This window comes from Pelodiscus sinensis, chromosome 5, assembly GCF_052426305.1.
Source record: "Pelodiscus sinensis isolate ZL-2025 chromosome 5, ASM5242630v1, whole genome shotgun sequence".
In the NCBI taxonomy this organism is placed as follows: domain Eukaryota; kingdom Metazoa; phylum Chordata; order Testudines; family Trionychidae; genus Pelodiscus; species Pelodiscus sinensis.
The window spans coordinates 26,582,871-26,597,461 of record NC_143056.1 but is presented as its reverse complement, the minus strand read 5'-3'; the positions used below and the strand labels follow the sequence as shown (position 1 = coordinate 26,597,461).

Here is a 14,591-nt window from a genome sequence, read left to right as displayed (position 1 = left end):
TCACTCACGTATATTCCCACTGAGATACATTTTGTTCCTTTGTTCATCTATGTTTTGGGACAATGGCCTTTGCTATAGTATGGCTCAATCCTTTCTGAGTAAAATCTCGTTAACTGCCACACACACAGAAGTTTTGCCCAAGTAAGGACAGCAGGATTGGACTTTATTTAGAGTATGTTACTGGTTTATGATCAAAATATCTCAAACATGCCAGTTTTTTTACTCTAGTTAATATTCCAAATCTCACCCCTCCAAATCCTAAAAGTACTGTGTCAAAAATGTCTAATATGTGAAATATTTAAAATACCTGTGATTTTAATTTGAAATGCCTTTTGAGGAATGGTAAAAATGACAGTAATATCATTAGACAGCTACTCATTGAAAACACATGCAGGTCTTGATGGTTCTGTTAACAATTTCAAACAAATACTTATTTTCTTTACATCCATCCTGCACATTCAGCATAGGTGAGGTGGCAGATGTGAGTCTTTGCGAGGGATTTAAATGAGGTGAGTGAGTTGGCTTGGAGAAGGTGTCCCAAACATAAGGGATAACATGGAAAAAGGTCCAGAGACATTTGTGAGGGTATCAAGGCTGACTTTGCTGGTGGAGCAGAGAGGTTGATGTATGAGAGACGGTGGTCAAGGAGGTGAAGTCAGGGAGAAGACAGACTATTTTAATGTACAGTCTGTTTTAACTAGATGAAACTCTTATGACCTAATTTTTCTCCGAGTGAATCAATGGAAGTTTTGTCTTTGATTTCATTCGGAATAGGCTCAAGCATCCCCCCACCACTTAATATACTGAACTTCACACCCTCTTTCACATTGAGAAGGAGTTACTATAAGCGACAGAACTGTTCTCTATTCCTCTTAGTTCAAAATATGTCCCTAACTAATACAATTTGCTATATGTCATAAAACACAAAGGAAAGCACTTTTCATGCCAAATATCAGAAAAGTGCTCTTTTTTTCCTCAACTGCAGAAGTAACAGAAATGATGCATTCATTTTAAATTCCATTCATGTAAGCCCTAATAAAAGCTATTATAAAATACAATTGTGTGGAGACAAAAAGAGAGATAATATCACTATAGCTCAATATAAAATTTAAGTAATTAAGACATGAAAACTATTACGCAATTTACTATGAATGCCATATGAATAATAACATGTTTAACCATTTTGCTGCTAGTGTATTTTTTACAGAGCTTTTATAAATTGTTTGAGGTACACATATTGCTAAAGGTCTACATTCCATATATTTTAATATGTTGCTGTGAAAATTAAGCTAGTTAGATTTTTTCCAGGTACTTTGTATATGTATTTTTAGTCATGGGTACAAACATGGCACTATGCCACACATTGGATTCTATTTTAAAAAAGCTCATTTGTGCATGATTTGGACTATGGCTATAAATAATACAGCACCATCATTATGTAGTGAGAATAGAGTCAATAGTATTTTAGCAGTGCAAGCCTAATCAGCTGCAGAATAGTCATGCGTTCCCCTGCAAACAGACTGATGGATCCATAGATGAAAACAGAGAAAGAAAGGTGGTAGTTTTTTAAGTATATAATCTATATGCATGTTTCTTTCACTGCGTCATATAGAATCTCTGTCTCCTCTTCTCCAGCTAGCTTCAGCAATCCCACTAGAAACAGTTGTGGGGGACCCTAGTCCTCAGGGACAGATTTTCTCCTGGCCCATAGAATGTTACAGTTCTGTGTCTCTGGTATAGATATTCTTACCTCACAGCTGACGTATGCAATGCAGTCACACATGCATGTATCATACTGCTTAGCAACAGTTAGCAACATCTGCTCTATGAGCTAACATTTCTATTTTTCACATCATGGGTTTTTTTTTACTTTCATGCTGAGACTCATAACAACTTATTTGCTTCATTTCAGATGTCAGTGCAACCCAGTCGAAGGCATTATCCTAAGTACTGTAGCTGGAATTGGCAATTGGTGCTGGTGATTCAGTAGGTGGCACTCTTCCCTTTAAATAAGTACTGAACCAATGCCCCAGCATAGAATAGATGACAGTAGTAGCCTCCAAAGGGGCTATGCTACAGATCCAACTTGTTCAATAAGCAATAAGGTCTTATAGTTAAGAGCACACTTATGGGGCAGGAGGGAGTTCTGGATCTTGGTTCTCGTTCTAACAGTGCAATTTTGGGCTTGTCCCTTAGGTCATCATTTTCAAATGGCTACTATTCTTGGGGAACTTGAGGATGCTTGGACCGGACTTCCAGATGCTGAGTACCCACAACTCTGGTCTATGAGAGAGAGAGAATGTGCTCAGAACTTGAGAAAAATCAGGTACTTTATGTCTCAATTGGTTGGCTTAAATTCCTCTCTGCCTCAGTGTGTCTGTCTGTAAAATGGGAAGCATAACACTTACCTATTTTGAAAGACAGGTGCATTATGAGGCATGAATATGTTTATAAAACACTTGGACAATCTTGAAGAAAAAGCACTGTATTAGTGTATAGCACTATATCAATATAATGAGATATTGCTTTATGGACACAGGTGTTTAGATTGTTCAGGATTGTTGGGGCAAGGACTGTATCTTCATGTGTTTTTGTTCAGCTCCTTGCATAACAGGCCCTAGTCCTGCTTGGGCACTATAATTATTAAATAGTATTATGAATATGCACCAATTTATATTTAAGGTCATAAATGGGCCAGGCAGTCATTTGAATTTATAGATAACAATACCAATATTGGAAGGCCAAAAAATAGGCCTATGAAGTTTTAGTTTTGCAATTGTTCATGCTCTTCATGAAATTGTAATGGCTATGATTATTTGTCAGCAGAGTATGCCCAGCTCTGCTCACATGTGTAATCTAGTTAAAGTCTGTATCCTGACTGGTGATACAGAGTTGGTGCCAGCTGCTTTATTTGATATAGTAAATTGTTTGATCAAAAATGTGATAAAATATAGTTATGTTAGGAAAAGTCAGTCACATACAAAACTGAGAGGGTATGTCTACACTACCACCCTAGTTCGAACTAGGGTGGTTAAGTAGGCAACCGGAGTTGCAAATGAAGCCCGGGATTTGAATTTCCCGGGCTTCATTTGCATATTGCCGGGCGCTGCCATTTTTAAATGTCCGCTAGTTCGGACTCCGTGCCCGCGGCTACACGCGGCACGAACTAGGTAGTTCAGATTAGGCTTCCTATTCCGAACTACCGTTACTCCTCGTGGAACAAGGTATACCGGTAGTTCAGAATAGGAAGCCTAGTCCGAACTACCTACTCCATGCCGTGTGTAGCCACGCGGCACGGAGTCCGAACTGGCAGACATTTAAAAATGACGGCGCCCAGCAAGATGCAAATGAAGCCCGGGAAATTCAAATCCCGGGCTTCATTTGCAACTCCAGTTGCCTACATTACCACCCTAGCTTGAACTAGGGTGGTAGTGTAGACATACCCAGAGATACTTGAGTCTACATGACTTAATGAGTGTGTACTCATCCTGGGGGCAGTTAGTCCAAGGCTGTGTCTACATTGGCAAGATTTTGGGCAAAAGCGACTGCTTTTGTGCAAAATCTTGCCGCCTATCTACACTGGCCATGAGTATTTGCACAAGAACGCTGACTTTGTAATGTACAAAATCAGTGGTTCTTGTGCAAATACTCTGACGCTCCCACTCAGGGATAAGCCCTCTTGCGCAAGTATTCTTGCGCAAGAGGGCCAGTGTAGACAGCAACGTTAATTTCTTGCGCAAGAAAGCCTGATGGCTAAAATGGCCATCAGAGCTTTCTTGCGCAAGAGAGCGTCTACACTGGCATGGATGCTTTTGCGCAAAAGCAAATCTTTTGTGCAAAGGCACATGCCAGTATAGATGCTCTCTTACGCAAATACTTTTAATGGAAAAGCTTTTCCATTAAAAGTATTTGCACAAAATCATGCCAGTGTAGACGCAGACCATATGGGTCATGAACAAATCAGAGGGAAGCCTTGCAACCATTCCCTTTATGGCTAGATAAGAGAAGGGTCTCAAAACTTTTGACTTTGGGAAAGATTTAGAAACACCTGTTTAGAGGATAGAACACAGAAGGGTTCTGTTGTTAATTCTACATCTAACCTTTGGTATTACCTTAGGCAGATTCCTGTCCATCACTGGTGCAGCAGCACTTCCACTATCTGTGACATGGAGGTAACAATACTGAGACACCTTTATAAACTGTTTGAATGTATAATCGATGAAAAGGGTCAAATCTGAAGAAGAAAAAAAAGCTAGGTGTTATATCTTTATGAAGCTACAAGGAATGTTCAACCACTCAGACTGTTCCACTGACTGAATGATCTGACATCTCTGTTTGGAGAAACAATGCTTTTACAGCAGATCATTGTTTTGTCTCTATTTGGAGTAGGAGTGTGTGTGTGTGAGAGAGAGTGGAAGTTATTTTTAAGGCTTTATCTTGAAGAGAATTTTTTAAAAAAACCCAAAACTCCAAGGTATTTATAATAAATTAACAAAGGCTGTTGCTGAGTGTTACATATTCTCTATCATGCCAAGTCTGCTTTGCCTCACTGCTTCATGGTCTTTTTCATCAGGCCCAATTGCTGACAGAATGACACTCTAATAGGAAAAGACATCGTTTGGAACAGTTATTAATATATAAAAAGGACCAAGTTAGTAAAGGGTTAGCCATCTATATGTCCAAGTTCAACAAGACACAATTAGGGTTGCATTATCTCTCTCCCTGGAGCACACATGTGTAAATTTATGAAGCTTAGGAAGGAGGCCAATTTAGCTCTAAATGTATCTTGTTTAATATGGACATTGAAATGGTTAATACATTTAAAAATAGATAGCAGTCTTTATATACAGTAGCTTAGATTTTTCCTAACTTGGCAGTTAATGCATAATAAATATTTTTGATCACATATTACTTTTGTATTATTTATAATTGTAATTGTGTTTGAGGATTTATTTATTCATATCACATCGAGGAAAAGGCATATTATTAACAAAGGGCCATATGCTCTCCTTTGTATAGAAATAAAGGTCCAGAAAGGGCTAAGTACTATGAAATTGAGCTGTGTAAGGTAATACTGTTGGGCTATTCTGTCACCAGGAAATTGTTTGTAGTAACCATTGGTGTGGCTAGAAATGTCTCATAAGACATTTTAAAATTCAGAAGAAAACAAAGCCTATGGCGGAATGGGAATATGTGGAGCATTGTGCTACTATACTGATGGCAGAATCTGGATTAAGCTACATGGCTCCTGTGAACATGCAATGAATTGGACCCCACATTTTCCCCTTTTGCTCCCATTTTGACCCATGGTCCCTGTATGCTCTCAGATTCAATGAATCATTTCTATATATGTGACACTTCCCAGCAGTTCTGGGTCTCTGTGTTCTGTGCTTTTATTTCGCTTTAATTTCCCCTAAATGTCTGCTAAGAGCCCAGTAAGCAGTGGAAAGCTTGTAATGCTGCTAGACAATATTGATCTCCCATGCTTTGGCAAATTCTGTGGTTCGTCACTGGTCAGGTCCCAAAAGTGCTGGACTAGAGAGGTTCAACCTGTCCTACAGTCATGTTGGTAAAGGGGCTAATTTAAGTGATAGCTCACGTATCACATTTAGTAGTACTGTAAGTTTTGTATTTGAGCTCCTTCAGTATTTGATGAACACTACCTACTCCTGGTGAGTTATTATTGTCAAATTTTTTAAATTTGTTCCAAAACCTCCTCTGACACACAAATGTAGGACAGTTCTTCAGAATTGTCACCTAAAAAGAATAGCTCAAGTGGTAGGAATTTCCCTCATGTGCTCTGCAAAGAATTAATTTCACTTCTCTGGAACAGACTTGCTTTCCTTGCATGCTCCTTTAGCACCTGGATTGTCTAGTGGCCCCTTGATTTTTTTCCCCCAGTGTTCCAGGGTCTGATTTACTTAAAAATATTCATAGCTCTTGTGTCTTTTAGTACTTACTCTTCAAATTTATTTTGGCCTCCCTAATTATACTATGAAATCATTATAATAATTAAATGTTAATTGTCTTACTCCTAAACTCCTGCTGCTTTTTTCCTGCAATCTATAGATTTGCATTTTGCTCATATTGTAAATGGGTGTCCATTGTGAACCAAACAATATTTAAGTTGCACATGATCAAGCAGTGTGAGATGTGTCTCATGCCCCTTGCTTGCCAGGAGTCTGTGGAATAGCTTTTAGTGACCTGCCTTTACTCGCAGACCTAGAGAAAGTGTGTGTGTGTGTGTGTGTGTGTGTGTGTGTGTGTGTACACACATACATCTTCACTCACACTAATTATATATATAAACTCTTCATGTATTTGTTCATTTCTCTCTCTCTCTCTCCCCCTCTGTATGTATATGTGTGTATACATATATATAAAATTTCCTGCGGGATGACAGAGTGATGTTATCACATCACTCTATGTCCACAGGAGCCAAGCCCCACCCACTCCAACCCTGGCTCTCCCCAGGGCCCACGTGGAGAGCTGAGACTGCTACAGCCAGTATGGGAGAGGGGAGTGAGAGACTGGGTGGCCGTGGCCGCAGCCTCAGCCTGGCCCTTCCAGGCAGCTGAGCAGAGGGAGGGGGCTGAGAGACCGGAGTTGGCATGGCCTTGACCCCAGGCCTCCCCAATGGCTGGGGGGTGGAAGGGGCCAACAGACTGGAGCTGGCTTAGCTATGTGTGTGTCAGGGTCAGGGGCGGGAGGAGAGCTGGGGCTGCTGTGCCAAGACCTCAGCCCTCCACTCTCCAGGGGCTGGTGCCAGGAGACTGGGGCTGGCGTGATCTCGGCCTCAGCCCTCCCTGGCAACTGGGGGGGGAGGAGATGGCACAAGAGACCCAGCAGCTGGGAGAGAGCCGGGGCTGCCTACCCCCAGAGAGAGGGGGGTGCAGCCTCCTAGTATGTGACCAGTATGGCACAGATTTTCATTAGAGAACCCACATGACTTTCTTTGGCAGCCTGCTATGTAGATACCTGACTCCAGAGATTTCTGTAATCTTTATGTACCTGCATGCTCTCTGCTAGTTGGCATTCAGAGGTCTTTGAGTCACAACAGCAAGGTACAGATTGTAGCTGATAGTAAAATAAAGCTGCTGAGTGAGTTGGAAGATGATGATGTTATTCACAAGTAGCAGATGCATTGTTGCTTGGGGGTCCTTAATTCTTTTGGGGGGCCAATGCAGGAGTCAGGGTATGGTGGGGAGGGTGCAGGAGTCAGGCCAAGGGGGTTGGGAAGTGTGGAGGTGCAGGAGTGAGGGTTTGGGAGTGAGGAGGGGCAGGGGAGGGGTCTGGAGTGTGTGGGAGGGATAGAGTGAGGGATCAGGGGTGAGGAGTGGCTATGGGCTTAAGGTGCAGGAATGAGGGCAGAGGGCTAGGAGGTGTGTGTGTGGGGGGGGGGGCTCAAGGCAGGAGGTCAGGGCTGCAGGAGTCAAGGCAGGGGGCTGTTAGAGCTCAGGGCAGGGGACTCAGGGCAGGAGGTTGGAGATGTAGGAGGCTCAGGGCAGGGGGTAGGCCTGCAGGAATCAGGACAGTAGAGGGTGGCTCTGAGCTGGGGGTGGGGTACAGGAGGTAGGGCAAGTAGTAGGAGGTGCAGGACTCAGGGCGGGGGGGGGTTCATGATAGATAGCTAGGAGGTGGGGGTTGGTGAGGGTGGTGCTACTCTGGTGGCAGCTCCTCCCTGGGGGCCAGGGATATGTTGTCCTGTTGGCAGCTCCTCCCGGGGAGCCTGTGGTGGTGGGGCCCCTGGTCAATGGGGCTCTGTCCCCAGTTGAGCTCTGGGGCCGAGGTCTGGGGTTAACAGGTTTGGCCTGGGGCTTTCGGGCAGAGAGGCCCCTTACTTAGACCAGAAGCCTGCAACATGCAGAGCCCCGGTGTCCTACTGGTGCAATTGTCCACCTGTAGTCACTCTGCAGTATAATCCCCTGTGCTTGCTCCCCCACTGTGGTCACTCTGGAGCATAACTGTCACTATCAGTCCCCTCCTCTAGAGTTGCCAGATAGTTTCAACAAAAATACCGGACACACTTGACATTACATCACAATCTACATTACATCTTATTTAGAAAATACCGGACATTTATATTTTCTCAATTTGTTTCCCGAACAGAAAGCTCAAATACTGGACTCTCCGATTCAAAACCGGACACCTGGCAACCCTACCTTTCAGTATTATGGAAAACAATCCAATTCCAGAAACATCCCATTGTATTGGCACAACCAAACCCTTGACATGCTTTAAAGAGGAAGATGCATATTAAATTTGGTGGTCCTAGCTTATCGTTTAGGAGGAGCTCTTGGGAAAATGGACTCACAGACTGACGGACAGACAGATAGATGCACATTTCTAAAATATACTGTAAGATTACTGAGAAAATGAGGGATATAAGGAGAAACATGGGGGGGGGGGTGTCTATAGTAGCTCGTTAATTTGAGCTAGGTAGGCAAATCAGGCAACCGGAGTTGCAAATGAAGCCCAGGATTTAAATATCCCGGGCTTTATTTGCATGGTTCCGTCCGGCCGCCATTTTTAAATCCCCCTTAGTTCGAACGAACTGCCCACGGCTACACGCGGCAGTTTAACTGTTACTCCTCGTGGAATGAGGAATAACTGGGAGTTAGTTATGTCTCCCTTATGGTGCTGGTTTCAACGAGATTTCGCTCAAACCATAACAATAGTCTAATCTATATTTTTGAATGAGATCACTCAAAAGTAAAGAAGGGTAGTGTGTTAATCTGTAACTGAAAAAACTTAAAACATAATGAATAATCTTGCAGAACCTGAGGCACTAACAAAATTTATAGATGGTATCATGAGCTTTCATGGGCACAACCCACATCTTCAGACAGACCAATCCTTGCTTGCAGACAACCCCCTAACCTCAAACAAATTCTTTCCAGGAACAACACAGCACACCTCCATCATACTCACCCAGGAACCTAACCCTGCAATCAACTTCGGTGCCAAGTCTCTCCACACACCTATCTATACAAGTGACATCATTGCAGGACCTAACCACAAAAACCACCACATCAGAGGCTCATGTAATTGCACATCCACCAATCTGATCTGTGCCAGCAATGCCCCTCTGCCATGTATATTGACCAAATGGGACAGTCTGTACGAGAAAGGATAATGGACACAAATCAGATATTTGAAAAGGTAACACACAGAAACCTGTTGGGTACTGCAACTGGGAGGGGGAAAGGCACCCTGGGGTGGGAGTGGGGGGTGGGGCCCTCCCCCCGCCCCCTCCACCCGCCCCCCATCCACCCGCCCTCCCAAGCGTCGCTCGTAATGTCCCGAGCTCGCGGGGCCACCAATCAGTAAATGGGGTTGGTCCACCGGCATCCGCCTGCTAAATCCCCTTCGGTGCAGTCCTTGTCAGGTGACACACAGGGAGGGCCCGGCCCAGGGCTCTAAGGACAGGATGTATTCCCAGGTCTGCTTGGTGGAGTATCGACCCGCAATGCACCAACCCACAGGCTTTTCCAAGAGCCGTGCCCTAGGCCTCTTCCTACCTTTGTCCGCTGCTCACTTCTGCCTCCTTCCGCTCCAGAGTACAAGCTGCCTCCTCTTGCGCTGGCGCCACTCCTTTGGAATGTCCCACTGGCACCACGTCCAACGTGGCGAGGGCCGGGCCGTGGCTCTCAGCCCTTCTCCCTTTCTGCTCCTGAGGGCGGGTGCACTGGCTGGCATCCCCTACAGCCACGGAGCATGTGCGGCAGAGTCGGCTCCAGGCCAGCACCGCTGCTTCTCTCTAGAAGACTGGGGATGGCGTGGATGGCGTGGCTGCCGTGCAGGGTGCCCGGGCAATCCCGTCACAGGGACCATTTTAACTTGCCCAGGCACTCATTAATGGATCTCAAAGTTACTGTATTATTGTAAGCCAATTTCAAAAACAAGCTTGAAAGGGAGGCTGCAGAACTTAATTTTATTTACAAGTTTGGTATCTGCTGCAAAGGTCTAAACAAAGACCTTGCGTGGGTGGCTCGCTACATTCCACATCTTAATGACATAAAAAACCAAGCACCGGGTATTAAGAGCATTGAGTTCCATCTCTATTAGCTTCATTTAGCATGAACACTCTAAATGACCATTTTTTCCCTTTTTTTCCCTTCTCTTCCCCTGTCCCCTCTCCTTTTCTGCTATTTATTTGGAACCTGGACTTCTTAACTCCATTCATCTGAAGAACCGGGTTGTACCCACGAAAGCTCATGATACCATCTACAATTTTATTTAGTCTCTAAAGGTATGTCTATACTAGCCCCCTAGTTTGAACTAGGGAGACTAATGTAGGCATTCAAAGTTGCAAACGAAGCCCGGGCTTTAAATATCCCGGGCTTTATTTGCATCTTCCCATCCGGGTGCCATTTTTAAATCCCCTTAGTCTGAACTAACTGCCCGCGGCTAAGTCCTTAGTTCAAGTTAACCATTACACCTTGTGGAATGAGGTGTAACAGTTAACTCGAACTAAGGACTTAGTTCGAGTTAACATTTAACTGCCGCGTGTAGCCGCGGGCAGTTAGTTCGGACTAGGGGGATTTAAAAATGGCGCCCGTACAGGAAGATGCAAATAAAGCCCGGGATATTTAAATCCCGGGCTTCATTTGCAACTTCGAATGCCTACATTAGCCTCCCTAGTTGGAACTAGGGGGCTAGTGTAGACATACCCTAAGGTGCTGCAAGACTGTTTTTAAAATTTTTCAAAAAAGTAGGTGATGGGTGGGATGAGGCAGATTCACTGAAGGAGAAGCTAAACGAGTGATTAGAGAGAGGATGGAGTTGCAAAAGCTGAAGGGAGACAAGGTTTCACAAACAGGACAACATTTAAGTGTCAAAAGTAGCTGAGAGGCCCAGAGGGGTAAGGGAAAATCAGACCTTGAGAATTGGCTAGCAAGAGCTCCTTAAAAGCTCTGAAAGCAATTTCAATGAAATAAAGACTGGAAAGGAGTCTAGGATTGAACTGAAGGATAATAAAACCAAACAAATGTAGGCAAAAGAAGAGATGGGGTGGCAGAAGGTGCAGGTAAGATTAGACATGTTTTTTTATGATAGGAGGGACTTTTTTGCTATATATTTTACCATATAAAGCACACCATTGTCTAGTCAAATAAATTTTGCAAGAGAACAGAGACCCGTGTTACAGACAATACTCTGAAATTGTAATTTTTGGACTTGTCTATACTCTGGACTCACCATTTCAGTCCTTCCTGTAGAGATTCAGTAACCAGGGCATATTCCTCCCCACCTTCCTCCCTCCCTCCTTCCACCTCCCCCCCCCCCCAGCCCCAGCCTCCCCATCCCACAACTTGATGATGCGATTGATAATTACCATAATCTGTTTAGTAAAATTTTTTACTTTTGGTCTATAATGAATAATTCCTAAAATTGAAAAAGGAAAGGAAAATGTTTGGTTAAATTTTTTATTATTTTGTGTCACACCAATAAAGACTGAACTTTTTTCTCTAATCATTTTTTTTCCAATGGGGAAGAAATAAAGAGTTTAATACTTTCAGGAATATAAAATGAGATTCAAATAGATACAGCAGAATGCAGCAATCACCTCCCATGCATTCCTCTCAGGCATGTCACTGTTATTAAACAGGGCCCACTTTTATTAAGAATCTACTGACATCAGGTCTCTACCAGAAAGGGAAACTGAGTAATTTACTATCCATCCCAAAGCATACCTAGATCTATCTGAACTTGATGGAACAGGATGGGAATATAGCATTACCCAGGATTGAGGACAGACTTCACTGGGCCTGCAGGGGTCCAGCTCCACCCCTCCAAAAGGGGCGGGGCCTCAGAAGGATGGAGTAGGACTGAGGCTAGTTTCCCCCAGCCAGTCCTACAGCACTTCCTGGGGCTGCAGCAGCAATTTAAAGGTCCTGGATTCCAGCTGCTACTAGAGCCCTAAGACCTTTTAAAGTGCTGGGCCCCCCGGCGGCTGCCTTCTCGTCCTCCCTCACCCCCTGTCATTGGCCCTGCCGGTGCCTGTTACATGAAGAGTGCTACAGCAACTTGGGAAGGGAAATATCCATTTTCACCAACACAATAGCATTTAGAAATTGTTATGGAGCATATTTACTGCCTGAAGTTAAAGCAAAAATCAGTGCCATACAGTTTTATTCAAGTCAGGAAGAAACTAATTGTCCTTCTGCCAAAGTTTTAAGTGCTACATTTTTTTCATTAAAATTTAACAAATGTTCATCTTAAAATAGACTGACAATGGGTCAGGTTGCTCCATTTTATCTATTATGAACCTAAAATGTGCCATAGCCAGTAGAGATTCTTTCCAGATCAATATGTAATCTTACTCCTGAATTTTGCATATTTACTGTCACAGTAGACAGTAGCTCTTTGGATCTATTGTTTAAAACGATGACCACACTGAAAACACCTGAAGAAGACTGCAGCAGATCAACTTTCCTCCCGCTGCCCCTGTGTGACTAGTTCAGTCCTGTCATCCCAAACAGATGTTTTATGAGGTTATTACTGTTTATATATCTCCATTTCTATTGTAGCTCTTTTAAACAATGGATACAAGAGTTACCTAATACCTCGGTAGAAGTTCTCTTACTCCAATGCACTATGACCCTCTTCTGACAACAGAAGTTACTTCATAATCCTGTGCATATGCATAATCATATGCAAATTTGATATTATCTCACATGGCTTGAACAAAGACATGAGCTGGATGGGCTGTTATATTCAACACCTAAATGAAATCAAAAGCTAAGTATCAGGCACTTACAGCCTACTTGATTAGCCTCATTTACCATGGACACTTTGACAGTTTTTCCCCCTCCTTTCTCCCGTCCATCTTTTGCTGCTTTATAATTCAACCTCTTTGCCTCTTGCTCCATATTTATCATCTGAAGAAGTGACTTGTGACCACAAACGCTCATCATACTAGTTATATATTTTTGGTTAGTCTCTAAGGGTGCATCTACATAGCACCCTAAACTCGAAATAAGATATGCAATTAGCACTACAAAAATTGCATATCTTATTTTGATTGTATTTTGAAATAGCTTATTTTGAAATGTGGTCCAAATTTACGCTATTTCAAGACATCCCTTAACTCCTGTGGAACAAGGGTTACAGGGATGCTGAAATAGCCCACCTGTTATTTCGAAATCTATTTAGAGAACAGATGTGGGGTAGCTATTTCGGTATCCTGAAATAGCCCCATTGTCTAGATGTACCCTAAGGTGCTACAGGACCATTGTTATTTTTCATAATCCTGGTTTGGCAAATCTGAGCTCCACCATCCAGGGCCAAAGACCTTAGACTTTGGCCCTGGGTGGGGGGGCTTGGACTTCAGCCTCAGTGGCCCCAGCAAGTCTAACACTAGCCCTGGCAAGCCCATTAAAACAGGGTATTGGCCAGTGTTCCATCTAAGCTGTGCAGTAGCACATCTTCACAGATGATTAATCAGCCCCACCCAGACAGACAGCTCTGTGCAAAGTCCTGAGCCTCTGATTGGGAGGGGCTGATTAATCACCTGTGAAGCTGGCTGTCATTCAGTTTAGAGGGAACACTGGTCCTGACCCATATTGGGGTTCCAACCTATCTTTTGAGAACCTCTGACCTAGACTAGTAATCCTGTCTCATGGTGAGTAGTACCTTATTCCACAAATTATCCCATCAAAGTCAATTTAAATTGTAAATGCTTCAGGGCAGGGTCTATATCTTATGTTTAGACAATGCCTACCATAATGAAGCCCCAATCTTGACAAGGAACCACAGATGTTACCATAATGCAAATAATAATAATAATTAATAAACTGGGAAGGAAAATGCTAACTGGTATGAGAGAGGATATTAGAATCTGCCCCTGGCATGATGAATAAAGAATTTAGAAAACAGATTAGTCATTGACAGAGTTAAACATATGAAATACTATTTAAGGAAGGCATTTGCATTCCTTAGTGCTTAATACTAAATCTCATGTTGAACTAAATCCAAAATAAGATGTAGATTTTGGGATATCTAGAAATGTAAAGTTTAGATCTTGTGTGATTTTGGTGTTCCTCTTAATGCCTCAATATTCTCCTGATGCCAACATGTAATCTAGTGTAAAGGTAAAAATATAATAAATCGAAATCAAAAGTCTTTGTATTTAAAACAATTACTTAAGTCAAACTAGAAATAAATGGCTATTCATCTTTTGTGTGTATGTGTGTGCGCATGCGCCCCTCTGTATGCTTCTTAAATGCCACAAGGAAATAAGAGTAATTTTGATATTAAAATGATTACTGCCACTTTGTAATAAACTGAGGCGACTTTAAAAGTCTGTTCCCGATCTCTTTCATGATTTAGACATCACACAAGCTATAATTGTGCTATTAAAGGAAAGAGAGCTAATCTTTTTGCATTTGAAGTAAGCCCTCATCATCAGACCCGACAAAGCCAGACAGATCAAAAAAAGAGTAAAAAAGAGCATTTAAGGAAATTAGTACAAGTGTCAGTTAAAAGGTAAAAATTAATGCACTTATTATTGAAATATGGTTGAAACCTACTTTCTTTTCATTTCTTTGATATTACCAAAGCATAAAACATTCAATTAACTTTCCATTGTG

At 42.7% G+C, this 14,591-nt stretch overlaps 1 long non-coding RNA gene across 1 annotated transcript; it reads left to right on the top strand.

The window, feature by feature from the left end:
- Positions 1-376: 376 nt before the first annotated feature.
- LOC142828957 (uncharacterized) lies at positions 377-4,539 on the top strand. The gene is made up of 3 exons (XR_012903144.2): positions 377-1,986; positions 2,197-2,326; positions 4,118-4,539. It is a non-coding gene; the product is annotated as an uncharacterized LOC142828957 (long non-coding RNA).
- The last annotated feature ends 10,052 nt before the right edge of the window (positions 4,540-14,591 follow it).